Source organism: Gossypium hirsutum, chromosome A04 (genome assembly GCF_007990345.1).
Source record: "Gossypium hirsutum isolate 1008001.06 chromosome A04, Gossypium_hirsutum_v2.1, whole genome shotgun sequence".
NCBI classification, from domain to species: Eukaryota; Viridiplantae; Streptophyta; class Magnoliopsida; order Malvales; family Malvaceae; genus Gossypium; species Gossypium hirsutum.
Genome location: NC_053427.1, coordinates 73,233,599 through 73,249,037, shown reverse-complemented (window position 1 = coordinate 73,249,037; position 15,439 = coordinate 73,233,599). Strand labels below are relative to the sequence as shown.

At 35.5% G+C, this 15,439-nt stretch overlaps 1 non-coding gene across 1 annotated transcript; it reads left to right on the top strand.

The window, feature by feature from the left end:
* The first annotated feature begins 1,252 nt into the window (after positions 1–1,252).
* Positions 1,253–1,359, top strand: LOC121228333 (small nucleolar RNA R71). Its single transcript, XR_005925909.1, has one exon. It is a non-coding gene; the product is annotated as a small nucleolar RNA R71 (small nucleolar RNA).
* Positions 1,360–15,439: the final 14,080 nt, after the last annotated feature.

Here is a 15,439-nt window from a genome sequence, read left to right as displayed (position 1 = left end):
GTACTTATCCTAGTAGGTTTAGGTTCCCCAAGACCAAGTTGTTTGAACATTTTATATGGCATCAAATTAATACTAGCGCCTAAATCAGCTAGTACTTTTTCAACATTTAGATTACCAATTAAGCAAAGGATAGTAAAACTTCCTGGATCTTTTAGTTTGGTTGGCAGCTTGTTTTGGAGTATGGCAGAGCACTCTTCGTTGAGTTCTACTGTAGATAAGTCTCAAACTTCCTTTTATTTGTTAGAAGCTCCTTTAAAAATTTTGCGTAGGTAGGCATTTGCGAGATGGCTTTAACAAAAGGTAAGTTGATATGTAATTGCTTAAAAAGTTCAAGAAACTTACCGAATTGTACATCAATGCGATCTTTTTTAATTTTGCTGGATATGGAACTGGTGGTGTATATTCCTCCGGCACTGGTTTGTCACTATTTTCAGGTTTTTCTTCCCTTCTTTCACTTTCCACGGTTTCTTGTGCTAACTTCTTTTCAAATTCCACTAACACTTTCCCACTCCTTAGTGTAACTGCTTTGACATGCTCTCTTGATTTGGTATTACTAAGTAAATTTCTTAGTGGTCTTTCCGAGATTAGTTTAGAAAGCTGGCTTATCTAAGTTTTGTGTCCTTGGATCGATGCTTGTTGATTCTTAAGTGTTGTCTCGGTGTTCTGAAAACGGGTTTCTAACACTTATATGAACCTTGAGAGCATCTCTTCAAGGTTCGATTTCTTCTCTTGTTGATAAGGTGGCTGTTGAAAACCTTGAGGATTTTATGGCTTCTGATTCCCTTGACCACCCCAGGAGAAAATTGGGTGGTTCCTCCAACCTGCATTATAAGTATTACTGTATGGGTTATTTTGAGATCGAAAGTTATTGTTACCCATATAGTTGACTTGTTCCTCTTCAGTTGTGGGATTGAATGATTGATATTCTGTATGCACACCTCCTCCACTTGAGTCACACCTCTTTACTGGATGTCCCTGCGTAGAACCAAGTAAACCATCAATCTTTTTATTGAGAAGTTCTACTTGATTTGACAGCATAGTAATTGAGTCGACGTTATAAATGCTGGCTGTTTTTGTTGGCTTAGTCCTCATGACTTGCCACTGATAGTTATTCAGTGACATTTCTTCAATGAATTCATAAGCTTCTTCAAGTGTTTTGTTGTTGATGGTTCCGCCAGCAACTGCGTCAACCATTTGACGAGTCAAGGGATTTAGACCATTATGGAATGTTTGTACTTGAAGCCAAAGCGGTAACCCATGGTGAGGACACCTTCTCAGTAAGTCCTTGTATCTCTCCCATGCATCGTAAAGTGTTTCTAAATCCATCTGTACAAAAGAAGAGATATCATTACTTAATTTAGCCGTTTTAGCCAGCAGAAAGTATTTTAGTAAAAAATTTTTGGTCATTTGTTCCCAAGTAGTAATTGACCCTCTTGGTAACGAGTTCAACCATAGTTTAGCTTTATTCCTCAATGAAAAATAAAATAACTGAAGACGAATGGCATCATCAGAAACGCCATTGATTTTAAATGTATCGCAAAATTCTAGAAAGTTTGCTAAGTGAGCGTTGGGATCTTCATCCTGCAAACCACTAAACTGAACAGACTGCTGTATCATTTGAATTGTGTTAGGTTTCAGTTTTAAAGTATTTGCAGCTATAGCAGGTCTAACTATACTTGACTCAGTTCTTATTAAAGAAGGTTTAGCATAGTCATACATAGTACGTGGAGCAGGATTTTGATTAGCCGCAATTGCAGGAGGTAGCTGATTGCCTTGGTTTTCAGTCATCTCTTTGGTTGGGGGTTGAGTATTGTCTTCTTGCTCGTTTTCTGTGTATCTTAAGCTGTGCCTTATTTCTCTTTGGTTTCTACGAACTATGCGATTGATTTCTTCGTCAAAGAGTAATGGTCCTGACGGGTTTCTTCTAGTCATAAACTATAAAAACCTGCCAAGAGAAAGAAAAAGTAAATTAATTAGTAATAATAATAATTAAATTAAATTAAATTTCAAGAAAAATAAATGGCTAAAGTAGTAAAAACTTAGCGTTCCTAATATTTTAGTTCCCCCGCAACGGCGCCAAAAACTTTATCACGAGGTTTCGTGATAGGTTTTAAATATTTATAATTACTTGTTCTTGAACTAACTATTATCGCGATGTAGGCAAGTGTACCTATCGAATAGTAGTATAGTTTTAGCAAGACCGGATTGTCAAACCCAAAGGAACTAAAAGTACTAGTAATGACTGTCTTTTTATTATCTAGCCTAGGAATGAAAGGGGTTTTTATTTTAATTAACTAATTATCTAAACTAAGAACGCATAGGGAAAATAATTGGGGAATTGCTTTTGGGAGAATCAATTGACTTACGACAATACCTAAGGAAGAATCCACCTAGACTTTACTTGTTATTCTGGCTCCGAATTAGACGATTTATTCATTCAACTCGTTTCGTAGAGATCCCTAAGTTATGTTATTATCCCTATTCAAGACTAATAACGTCTAATCCCTAGATTGAACAACCGAGACTTTTCTCTAATTACCACTCTAGAGTTGCATTAACTCGATCTATGGATCCCCTTATTAGGTTTCACCCTAATCCGACAAAATCTTGTCACCCTATTTCTAGGCACGCCATCAACTCCGCTTAATTATGACAAAAGTACTCTTAGACAGGGTCTATTCCTCCTCTGAATAAGAGCATGTCTTGAATCAGTATCCTGGGATATCAAAACAAGAATTAAGAACACATAATTAAGAACAAGTCAAATATTTATCATAGGATTCAGAAAATAATAACAAGATTCGTCTTAGGTTTCATTCCCTTAGGTATTTAGGGGATTTAGTTCATATGTAAATAAGAAAACATCTCCGAAGAATAAAGAATACAAAATATAAAGAAAACCCAAAACTCCTGAAGGGAAATTGAGGAGAGATCTTCAGTCTTGATGATGAATCTGGCTTCTGAGATGGATCAATTGGCTTCCTTGGGCTAATTTCTTACCCCCTTTTCTGTCCCCTTTTTATCCTCTTCTAGGGTGTATTTATAGGCTTTGGGCTACCTAGAAGCCCTTAAATTGGCCTTTTCCGAATTGGACTTAACTTGGGCTCGGCAGGGACACGCCTGTGTGACACGCCCGTGTATGATTACTTCAGGCCGTGTTCGAGCCTGTAAGAATGGCACGGGCGTGTGCTATGCCCGTGTGAGTCGTGCTCCAATTCTGCCAGATTGACATGGCCGTGTGGTCCGCTCGTGTGAGGAGGTTCAGGCTGTGTTGATTTAGTACTTTGGCTCGTTTCTCGTTCCTTTCGCTTTCCTATGCTCTCCTAAGTGTAAAACATGAAATTAAAGCATTACAAGCATCGAATTCACCAATTCTAATAGAAAATCATCCATTAAATCCATTAAACATGGGGGAAAAATATGTATAAATTACGATTTATCAAATACCCCCACACTTAAGCATTTACTTGTCCTCAAGAAAAATCCTCAACTCATAATCAAAATAAATTCTTCTCAACTTATAATTTCTATCAATAATATCTTAAATTAATCCATAGGTAATCATACATTGAGAATTTAACTAAAAGAACATAAAAGTTTCAATCATTCCAAGTTGGGCATTTTATTCTGAAAACATAGGTGTCTTCCCTCATCTAAGTAATTACCTTTAATTCGGAATATCACAGAGTTTTATATCCTCACTAAAGATTCACTCAAATCACTCAAGGTGTTTTAAGGACAACAAAGGAAGCACTCAATAGTTAATAATGGAAAGTCATTACCATAAGCTTGCATGAAAATCAAATCTCCACCACTGTAATTTAAGATGATACATCAATCAAAAGGTCTTTAGAGGATTGTAATGAGGCTTGGTTAGGGGGTGTGGTCACAAGCTGGAAGAAAGGGTTAGAATCGAGATTGAATTGAAAAATTTTGCCTAACTAGTAAAAGAGTTAATCTTCACTTGCGTACAACAGCGCTTCTCTCAGAATATGAAATTACTAATAAATATACATGGTTAGGGGGTGTGGTCCAGGCCGTGTGTTGATTTTGTGCTTTGGCCCATTTTCTCTGTTTTTGGCCCGTTTCTCGTTCCTTTCGCTCTCCTATGCTTTCCTAAGTGTAAAACATGAAATTAAAGCATTAGGAGAATCGAATTCACCAATTCTAATAGAAAATCGTCCATAAAATGCGTTAAACATGGGGGGAAAATATGTATAAATTATGGTTTATCATTAATCTATCTATTTGGGGGATCAATTTGAAGAGTTACAAAAATATGGAAATTAGGCCATGAATGAATATGCTGAAAATTTAAAATTTATGGTAGAAAATGAAAGGTTGTTGATAGATAAACAACTTTTACAAATAGATTTCTGATGAAAACATGATTTAGAGACTAAAATGTAAAGTTGTGAAAATTGATTAAAAATTATGAAATTTATAGAAAATAAGTGTTGTAAATTTTATGTTGAAATTTTGGTTAGGATTAGAATATTGAGTAAATTGCTTGAATTTCATTTTCCGGGCTTAGGGACGAAATTGGAATTTATGGAAAAGTTGGGGGCAAAATGATAATTTTTCCTAGGATGTAAATTGAGTCCAAATGAATATGAAATGTATGAAATTGATGATTAAAGTTATTTATATAGATCCGGACAACACAAATTTGAGGTTAGACGAGGAAAATGAAAGGTTTCGGATTAGTAGATTATTTATGCGAACAAGTAACTTAATCAAGCATGTAAATATGTTAACCTAAATGTTATGATTGTATGCAATATTATTTATATTTATGTGAATATGATAAACGTGTGAAATGATTACATGTTCGAAAATGTTGGAAAAAGGGTAAAGTCTCATCTGAATATTGAATTTTGATGGATAAATGTAATTGCCTTATAAAATAAGGTCCTGCATTTGTTGCTGATGGGATTTAGCTCGAACGAGTAATCCTTTTGATCTCATTATAGAAAGGATTTAGCCCGGATGGGTAATCCTAATATAATCCCTCTCAAGCATATGTTACAATTAGGATTTAGCCTGGACTGGTAATCCTAAATGAGCTCTTCTGAGCATACGTTGCATAAAGGATTTACCCTGGGCTGGTAATCCTGTAATACGATATGTGGCTCAAAAGTGTGTTCTTTGATTAAGAGCCCTAATGGGTACTCTTGAATAAGAATTAACAGGATATTGAATTGTATACCTTGAGTGTACTACTTGAGTATCCATCGGAATTTCAATAACTCAACGGACACAACTCTTGGCATGATAAGAAAATTATGGTATGAAATGAATAATGCCTTGAAGGAAAATTGTATGATGAGCTTATCTATGCTTACTTGATGTTTATGAAAATTTTGTAACTAACATGTTTGATTGAATGCATGTGTTTAGGAAATTTTGCCAAGTTGATGGAAAACATGATATTGTATGCTTAGATTTAATAAACAGGATTGACAAGTTTAGTTTCCGTTTTACAAATTTACTAAGCATGTAATGCTTACTAGATTTCATTTTCCCTGTTTTATAGTGCTCGGAAGCTCGCGAAGGTTGAAGATCATTGAAGCATCATTACACTATCCACTAGCTTATTTTGGGTATATATAGTAAAATCATTTTGGTATAATGGCATGTATAGGCTATGGCATGTATAGGCTAACTCGGCCATAGATGGCTTACATATGTGGTTTGTAATCTAGCCATTGGAATGGCTAGTAATGGTTTTTTCTATATACTTGTAATGTCATACTATGGTAGCTACACACATGTTAATGGTTGTTCAAATTATGTCTAACATTTGGAATATACCAAGGTAAGATTATAAACATGCATGCATGTAATGATATGCCATGTTGAATGATAGAGTTTTCTTAATTTGAATGCTTGAAATGGTTGGTATTTGGATGTGAGTTTAAGTACAAGTCATTAGTGTGATTTTGGGTGAGAAATGAAGCTAGAAATGGCTTTATTTTGTCCACACGGATGGACACACAGGCATGTGTCTAGATCGTGTTTGACACACTAACTGGTACATGGGCATGTGGTTAGGCCGTGTATCCCCTGTACCTTAAATTTGAGAAAGAGAATGCTCAGAATTGAGCACACGGGCAGAGACATGGGTGTGTGTTTCATTCGTGTGAGCTACACGGCCTAGAACACAGGCGTGTGTCTTGGTCATGTGAAACATGCACCTAATTTCAAAGCACTTAATTGATCGCACGACCTACTTACACAGGCGTGTGGCTGGCCATGTACGCAAGTCAGAGAGTTACACGGGGTCGAACACGACTTGTAACATAGGCATGTCCCAGGGTCACACGGGCGTGTCCCTTGGACCACACGGACGTGTGAGCCCTGTAACTTAGAAAATTTTTTTAATTTAATGAAAAATTCTTAGAGTTTTCGATTAAGTCCCAACTTGATTCTAATACTCGTATTGCGCCTCGAGGGTCCATTTAAGGGACAATATGAATAATCTTAGTTAATGAATAGTAATTTACATGAATTATCTGAAAAATGTTCTAAAATTTTTGGTAATACTCCGTAACTCTATTCCAGTGACAAATATGAGTTAAGGGGTGTTACATTTAGTGGTATCTGAGCTACGATTTAGCCGATTCTCAAATTTAACGTAGCAAATGCGAGTTTAGATATACATGCCATTATATAATTTGCAATATTGTGATGTCTCTTGATCATTTTAAATGTGTTTTTCATATAGTAATGCCATCCAACCAACCGAGGCTGAAATGTGTAAACGCTTTGAAAAGGATTTAAATGAAGATATCAAGTTATTGATCAGAATTCTAAAAATCACAATCATCTACTTCTAAGAAAATAAAGCAGTATTATGATTGTGTTACTACCTCTACGGGGTATTCTAGAAAAGAGCGAGGCTCTCAATTCTCTAACCCGAGGTCATCATCGCCATCTGTAACCAGTGTGGGTAGTGTTGGTAATCCCAAACCAAAGTGTAAGAATTGCAACAAATTTCATTTTGGGGAATGTTGTTTGAGAAGTGGAGCTTGTTACCGATGTGGTTTATTTCACCATTTTCTTAGGGATTGTCCAGAAATAGTTGAAAAAGAAATAAAACTAGCTCCAAAGCCGAGCAATCCTGTTTCGAGGGCAGACCACCCCGTCACCCCGGTAATGTCAATGGTCGTAACACCCCAATTTTGGGCTTAGTCGGAACAGTGGTTTCGAGACCACCAATATAAAGTAAAAAAATTATATTATTATTATTTTAGAGTTAAAGCATGTTTTTGTTAGTGCATGAAAAATTTGGTGAAGTAATTTTAGCATTTGTGAGCTTAATCGCGAAAAATGACTAAATCGCATAAAGTTAAAAAGTCTTGAATTGATAGCTAAGGGTGTTAAATTGCCATGAAACTTAAATTAGGGGTCTTTAAAGGGAAAATAGACCGTTGGCTAGGTGATGGTCGGCCATAGGAGACAAAATATGGAGAAAGTCAAAATTAGGTAGAAATTTGGTAGCTTATTTGACCAAAATGAAATAAAATAAAGGTGTCATCTTTTTCTCACCTTCTTCACCACTGAAATTTACCAGTAAAAAATAGGGTTTAGAAGCTTGAAAATTTTCAGCCACTCTTTACCTACACAAGTAAGTGATTTTGATAGTTTTTCTTTATGATTTTATATTTTTAGACCCTTTGTAGCATGAGCTTTCAAAAGAGGGGACTATTATGCAAAATGGTTGATAGTCTAGGGATTTACCATGAAAGGAGTTGTAATATTTTCTGATTTTTTATGGAAGAAAATGAATCCTAGTTGTTAGATAAACAACTTTGGTGAATTGGTGTTCATGAAAAACACCTAAAATGGACTATTTTCTAAAGTAGAAAAAAATAGAGGATAAATATGTGAAATGTTTGAATTTGTGAGTTGCCATAAGTATGAAATAGGTTCGGCTAGGCTTGGTTAACGTGAAAATTTGATAAAAATTGATTTACGAGCCCAAGGGCAAAATCATAATTTTGTGAAAGTTTAAGGGCAAAATGGTCAATTTTGCCAAATTATGTATTGTTGATATTTTATTAATATGGGGGCTAAATAAGTGAAATTTTATCATTTTAGACCAAGAAAGACGGAATCCGGACCTAGATCGAGGGAAAACCAAACTAGTAGAGTAATTCAACTAGGCGCCTACTTTTGTATACCGAGGTAAGTTGTATGTCAATAATGCAACTAGATTGTTATAATGTATGATTGAATTAATATTGCATAAATTGTTATAATTGTGAATTATGAGAATGCATGTTGAGAAATTAATGTAGTAAAGAATTCCGGTTGAACATTTGGAATAGACTTGGATATTCATACCATGACATTGGGTGGTATATGAGCCAGTGTAAGACATGTCTGGAACATGCATCGGCCACATCATGAGTGTCAGTGTAAGACATGTCTGGAACATGCATCAGTATTGAGACGAGAGCTAGTGTAAGACATGTCTAGGATATGCATTGGCCTCAAGATATACAAGCTAGTGTAAGACCTGTCTGGGACATGGCATCAGCTTATTCTATGTCAGTGTAAGACCTGTCTGGGACATGGCATCGACACCGATAAATGAGAGTCTGTGTAAGACCTGTTTGGGAGATGGCATCGGCCTCGATATATGAAAGTTAGTGTAAGACCTGTTTGGGACATGGCATCAACTTTAATGTGCTAACCAATGTAAGACCATGTCTGGGACATGGCATCAGCATTTGATCTCATGTTTGGGGCTATTGAGTATCCGTATTACAAATGGTTAATCGAAAGATTTATGATTTATATCAAAATGAGAAAGGTTATGACCATGTAGTGAGTGATACAGGTACCTATTTGAAATGTATGAGAAGTGGGTTCAATATATGCCATATGAGTTGAATTGGATGGTGATGAGTAAGTTGTGCTTATATCCATTTATGGTACTCATGAACAAGCTAGGAAAGATTATAAGCATATTGTTCTATGATAATTAGTTGATGTTTATTTTCATGCAACTTACTAAGCTTTATGCTTACTCATTTCCTTTCCATTTTCTTATAGTGCCGCCTAAATAGCTCGAGGACCAACGGACGTCGGAGCCAACGATCACACTATCAGCCAAAGCACTCGGTATAGTTAGATTACTTGTTTTGATTATGGCATGTATAGGGCTTAGGCTTTAATGTTTTGTGTCATTGAGAATTGGCCAAAAATGTTGGCTTGGGCTAATACCCTTTATTTTGTATAAAGCCTTGACTGAGGGTTAATATTCATTTTGTTATATATATACACATAAAAGACGTTATTTTCATGGATGAGTATATTGCATATGAGAAATGTTGTCTGTTGTGGCTATTTTAGTTATATGGATCATTCTTGTATTAGTGTTGATTGGTTTGTGTAGGTCATGTAAGTAAGGGTGGCAAAGAGGCTTAGTAAATAGCCTTATTTTTGCCCACACGAGTAGACACACGAGCATGTGTCTAGGCCATGTGTGACACACGGTATGCCCCATGGGTGTGCGATTTGACCGTGTGTCCCCTGCACGTAAAATTTGTAAGTCAGTATGCATGATAGTAAACACACAAGCAAAGACATGGTCGAGTGTCTCAGCCGTGTGAAAGAAACTGCCTAGCACACAGGTGTGTGCCTTGGCCATGTGACCCTTAAGAATTGATGACGTTAGAAATAGAATGTTCAGGTTTTTAGACACGGGCTAAAACACGGGTGTGTCGTGGCCGTGTGAGGTACACGGGCGTGTGTCAGGCCGTGTGAAAACCCCTGTAGGTTTGAATTGGAAATTAATTCCACACGGATAAAGGACACGGACGTGTCCCTAAATGCTTAGGCTGTGTAAACCACACGGAACATTAGCACGACCATGTTGAAAGGGTCACATGGGCATGTTGCCTTTCTCACATGGGCGTGTGCTCCTGTGTCATGTGTTATTTTTTAGAGTTATTTAAATGACCCAAATCGATCTCGAATGGTTTTAAATGAATGTTTTAGGCCTCATAAGCTCACATTAAGGAGTTTTTGGTAAAGTTTGGAAAAGTTTTAAATTTAACCAATTCTTGGTGATTCAGAAATGTGAGAATGTATGTGTTCAAGTTTAAGTAACATCTCGTATTCTGTCCCGGCATAGGGTACGGGTGTGGGGTGTTACAGTGGTAGTCGAGGGACTACCAGGGATACAACAGTTAGATCTAAAGTATGAGCACCTGCAAGAACATATGCTATTCGTGCTAGAGAAGATGCCTCTGCACCAAACGTCATTACTGGTACATTTTCTCTACTTGATACTGATATTACTTCATTCATTGATCCTGGTTCCACACATTCATACATATGCACAAACTTAGTGTCTGTTAAAAATTTACCTGTTGAATTCACTGAATTTGTGGTTAAATTTTCAAACCCCTTGGGTCAATGTGTTATGGTGGATAAAGTCTGTAAAAACTGTCCATTGATGGTAAAAGGTTATTGCTTTTCGGCTGACTTGATATTATTGCCTTTTGATGAATTTGATGTGATTTTGGGAATAGATTGGTTAACCCAATGTGATGCAGTGGTAAATTGTAAACAGAAATATATTGTATTGAAATGTCAGAGTGGTGAACTACTTCATGTTGAATCTGATAAACTGGATGGATTACCTAATGTGATTTCAGCAATATCAACACAGAAATATGTCAGAAAGGGTTATGATGCTTATCTCGCATATATATTGGATACTAAAGTATTTGAGTCAAAGATTTGATCAGTGCTGTTTGAATGTAAATTTTCTGATGTATTCCCAAAAGAATTACCTGGTTTACCACTGGATAGAGAAGTAGAATTCTCTATAGATCTTATTCTGGGTATAACACCGATATCCATAGAACCTTATAGAATGGCTCCTACTGAATTGAAAGAGCTGAAAGCACAGTTGGAAGAATTGATTGACAGAGGTTTTGCTCGACGTAGTTTCTCACCTTGGGGTGCGACAGTTCCGTTTGTAAAGAAGAAAGATGGATCATTGAGGATGTGCATTGATTACAGACAGCTCAACAAAGTTACAATAAAGAACAAATATCCATTGACTCGTATTGATAAGTTGTTTGACTAGTTAAAATGTGCCACTGTATTTTCAAAGATTGATCTCTGTTCTGGTTACTATCAACTACGGGTAAAAGATTCAGATGTACAAAAGATAGCTTTTAGAACCAGGTATGGACGGTATAAGTTTCTTGTGATGCCATTCGGTTTAACAAATGCACCTGCAGTGTTTATGGATCTGAAGAATAGAATTTTCAGCCCATACTTAGACCGGTTTGTGGTAGTATTTATAGATGATATTTTGGTTTACTCCAAAGATGAAAATGAACATGCTAAGCATTTGAGAATAGTGTTGCAAACTCTGCGGGAGAAACAATTGTATGCCAAATTCAGTAAATTAGAATTTTGGGTACGGGAAGTTAGTTTTCTTGAACATATTGTATCTGTTAAAGGTGCCAGGTTGGACCCGAATAAAATTTCAACCATTGTTAATTGGAAGCCACCGAAGAATGTGTCTGAAGTTTAAAGTTTTCTGGGACTAGCTAGTTATTATTGGAGGTTTGTGAAAAGTTTTTCAATGATAGCTTCTCCGATGACTTTTTTACTACAAAAAGATGTACAGTTTGAGTGGACTGATAAATGCCAGCAGAGTTTTGACAGATTAAAAGCTTTATTGACAAAAGCTCCAATGTTAGTTCAGCCAGAATTGGGTAAGGAATTTATAGTTTACAGTGATACGTCATTGAATGGTTTAGGCTGTGTTTTGATGCAAGAAGGTAAAGTAGTAGCCTATGCTTTAAGACAGCTAAAACCACATTAAAGAAACTACCTGACACTTGACCTTAAATTGGCAACCATAGTATTTGCATTGAAAATCTGGCGACATTATTTGTTTGGTGAAAAATGTCATATATTCACTGATCATAAAAGTTTGAAATATTTGATGTCATAAAAAGATTTGAATTTGAGACAGGGCAGGTGGCTTGAATTACTGAAAGATTATGATATTGTTATTAACTACCATCTAGGAAAAGCCAATGTGGTGGCAGATGCTCTGAGCAGAAAATCTCTGTATACTTTGCAAGCAATGAGTACTCGATTGTCATTATCTGATGGTGTTCAATTATAGCCTAGTTAAAAGCTAGACCCACTTTTTGTAGCAGATTTCTAAAGCTCAGAAAAATGATAGTAAGTTGCAAGCAAAACGGATACAAAGTGAATCAACTCCTAACTTAGAATTTCAGATCGGGACTGATGGTTGTTTGTTCTTAAGAGGCAGAGTATGTGTACCAAAAAGTTTAGAACTAGTACAGAATAGTTTGAATGAAGCTCATAATGGTAACAAGTCTATTCATCTTGGTAGTAATAAAATGTATAATGATCTGAAAAAGATGTACCGGTGGCTGAGACTGAAACGAGATATTTCTGAGTTCGTATCTAAGCTTTTGGTATGTCAGCAAGTAAAAGTTGAACATCAGTTGCCTTCTAGACTATTACAGCCGGTTACGATACTGGAATGGAAATAGGAAATAATTACTATGGATATTGTATCGGGATTATCCCTGTCTCCAAAGAAGAAATATGTCATTTGGGTGATTGTTGATCGGTTGACAAAGTCTACACACTTTATTCTGGTACGTATGGATTATTTTTTGGATAGATTGGTTGAATTACATGTCTCTGAAATTGTCAGATTGTATGGAGTCCCTATCTCTATTATTTCAGATAGAGACCCTCGGTTTACCTCTCAATTTTGGAGCAAATTGCAAAAAGCTCTGGGTACTTAGTTACACTTTAGCACTGCATTTTATCCACAGACAAATGGTCAATCTGAACGCGTTATACAATTTTGGAAGATATACTTTACTGTTGTATACTTGAGTTTGAAGGTAACTAGGAAAAGTATTTGTCTTTAGTTGAATTTACATGCAATAACAGTTATCAGTCCAGCATCAAAATGGCACCATATGAAGCTTTATATCGTCGCAAATATAGAAATCCATTGTATTGGACAGAACTCAGTGAGAAAATGTTACACGGAGTTAACCTAGTTCGTGAAACCAAGGAAAAATTGAAAGTAATTTGGGACAGTTTGAAAGTAGCCTCTGATCGTCAAAAGTCCTATGTTGATCTTAAACGAAAAGAAATAGAATTCCAAGTCGGTGACAAGGTAATCTTGAAAGTATCACCTTGGAAGAAAATTCTCCGGTTTGGTCGTAAAGGAAAATTGAGTCTACGATTCATTGGACCATATAAGATTACAGAAATAATCGGACCTGTTGCATATCGGTTAGCTTTACCACCAGAACTTGATCGGATTCATAATGTTTTTCATGTGTCTATGCTACGGCGGTATCGATCCGATCCTTCACATGTTATCTTTCTGACAGAGGTAAAGATTTAGCCTGATATGACATATAGTAAAGAATCGATCAAAATCTTCGCTCGGGAAACAAAAGAGTTAAGAAATAAAAAGGTAGCTTCAGTAAAATTTCTTTAACAACGACACGGTATAGAAGAGGCTACTTGGGAACCGAAGGATACTATGAGGAAGAAATACCCGAATCTTTTTACTGGTAAGATTTTTTACGACGAAAATCCTTAAAGGGGGAGAGTTGAAACATCCCATTTTTCAGTGAAATCAGAACAGTGGTTTCGGGACCACAAATCCGATCCAAAAACAAATTTTATTTTTATTTTATTACATGGTTCGTAATATGTTAGAAATGTCATGTGAAAATTCTGATAAGAAAATTTTATTGATTATGTGCTCACTTACGAGAAGGACTAAATCACATAAAATGAAAAAGTTGAATTCTAGTAGCTATAAGGATTAAATAGCTATGGAATTAAAAAATAAAGATCCTTATATGGTAATTAGACCATTAAAGAAAAGTATGTAGATCTTTTGGTGACTCGTCCATGGAAATTTAGAAAAAGGGTAAGGACTAAATTGGAATTTGAAATAATTTAAATTAATTAAAAGATGAAAAAGAAAATATCATCTTATTTACTCATCTTATTCCCCAAAAATACATAGAAACCCTAGGAGAGAGAGAAGAAACTTTCATGGTTTAATTGGGTAAGTTTTCTTATCCCGTTTTTACTAATTTTGATATTTTTGAAACCGGGATAGCTTAATCTATCTATTTGGGGAGCAATTTGAAGAGTTATCAAAGTATGGAAATTAGGTCATGAATGAATATGATGAAAATTTAAAATTTATGGTAGAAAATAAAATGTTGTTGATAGATAAACAACTTTTACAAAGTGATTTTTGATGAAAACATGATTTAGGGATTAAAATGTAAAGTTGTAAAAATTGATCAAAAATTATGAAATTTATAGAAAATATGTGCTGTAAATTTCATGTTGAAATTTCAATTAGGCTTGGAATATGGAGTAAATTGCATGAATTTCATTTTCCGAGCCTAGGGACGAAATTGGAATTTATGGAAAAGTTGGGGGCAAAATGATAATTTTACCTAGGATGTAAATTGAGTCCAAATGAATATGAAATGTGTGAAATTGATGATTAAAGTTATTTATATAGATCCGGATAACACAAATTTGAGGCTAGATCGAGGAAAAGGAAAGGTTTCAGATTAGTAGATTATTTACGCAAACAAGTATCGAGGTAAGTTCGTGTAACTTAATCAAGCATGTAAATATGTTAACCTGAATGTTATGATTGTATGCAATATGATTTATATTTATGTGAATATGATAAACGTGTGAAATGATTACATGTTCGGAAATGTTGGAAAAAGGGTAAAGTCTCATTTGAATATTGAATTTCGATGGATAAATGTAATTGCCTTATAAATTGAGGTCTGCATTTGTTGCTGACAGGATTTAGCTCGGACGAGTAATCTTATTGATCTCATTATAGAACGAATTTAGCCCGGACGAGTAATTATGATATAATCCCTCTCGAGTATATGTTACAATTAGGATTTAGTCTGGGCTGGTAATCCTTTATGTAACGTATGCTCAGAAGAGCTCAATTAGGATTACCAGTAATACGATATGTCGCTCGAAAGTGTGTTCTTTGATTAAGGGCCCTAATGGGTACTCTTGAATAAGAATTGACAGGTTATTGAATTGTATACCTTAAGTGTACTACCTGAGTATCCATCGGCATTTCAATGATTCAACGGACACAACTCTTTGCATGATAAGAGAATTATGGAATGAAATGAATAATGTCTTGAAAGAAAATTGTATGATGAGCTCATCCATGTTTACTTGATGTTTATGAAAATTTTGTGACTAACATGTTTGATTGAATGCATGTGTTTAGGAAATTTTGTCAAGTTGATGGAAAACATGACATTGTATGCTTATTTTAATAAACGGGATTGACCAGTTTAGTTTTCGTTATATGAACTTACTAAGC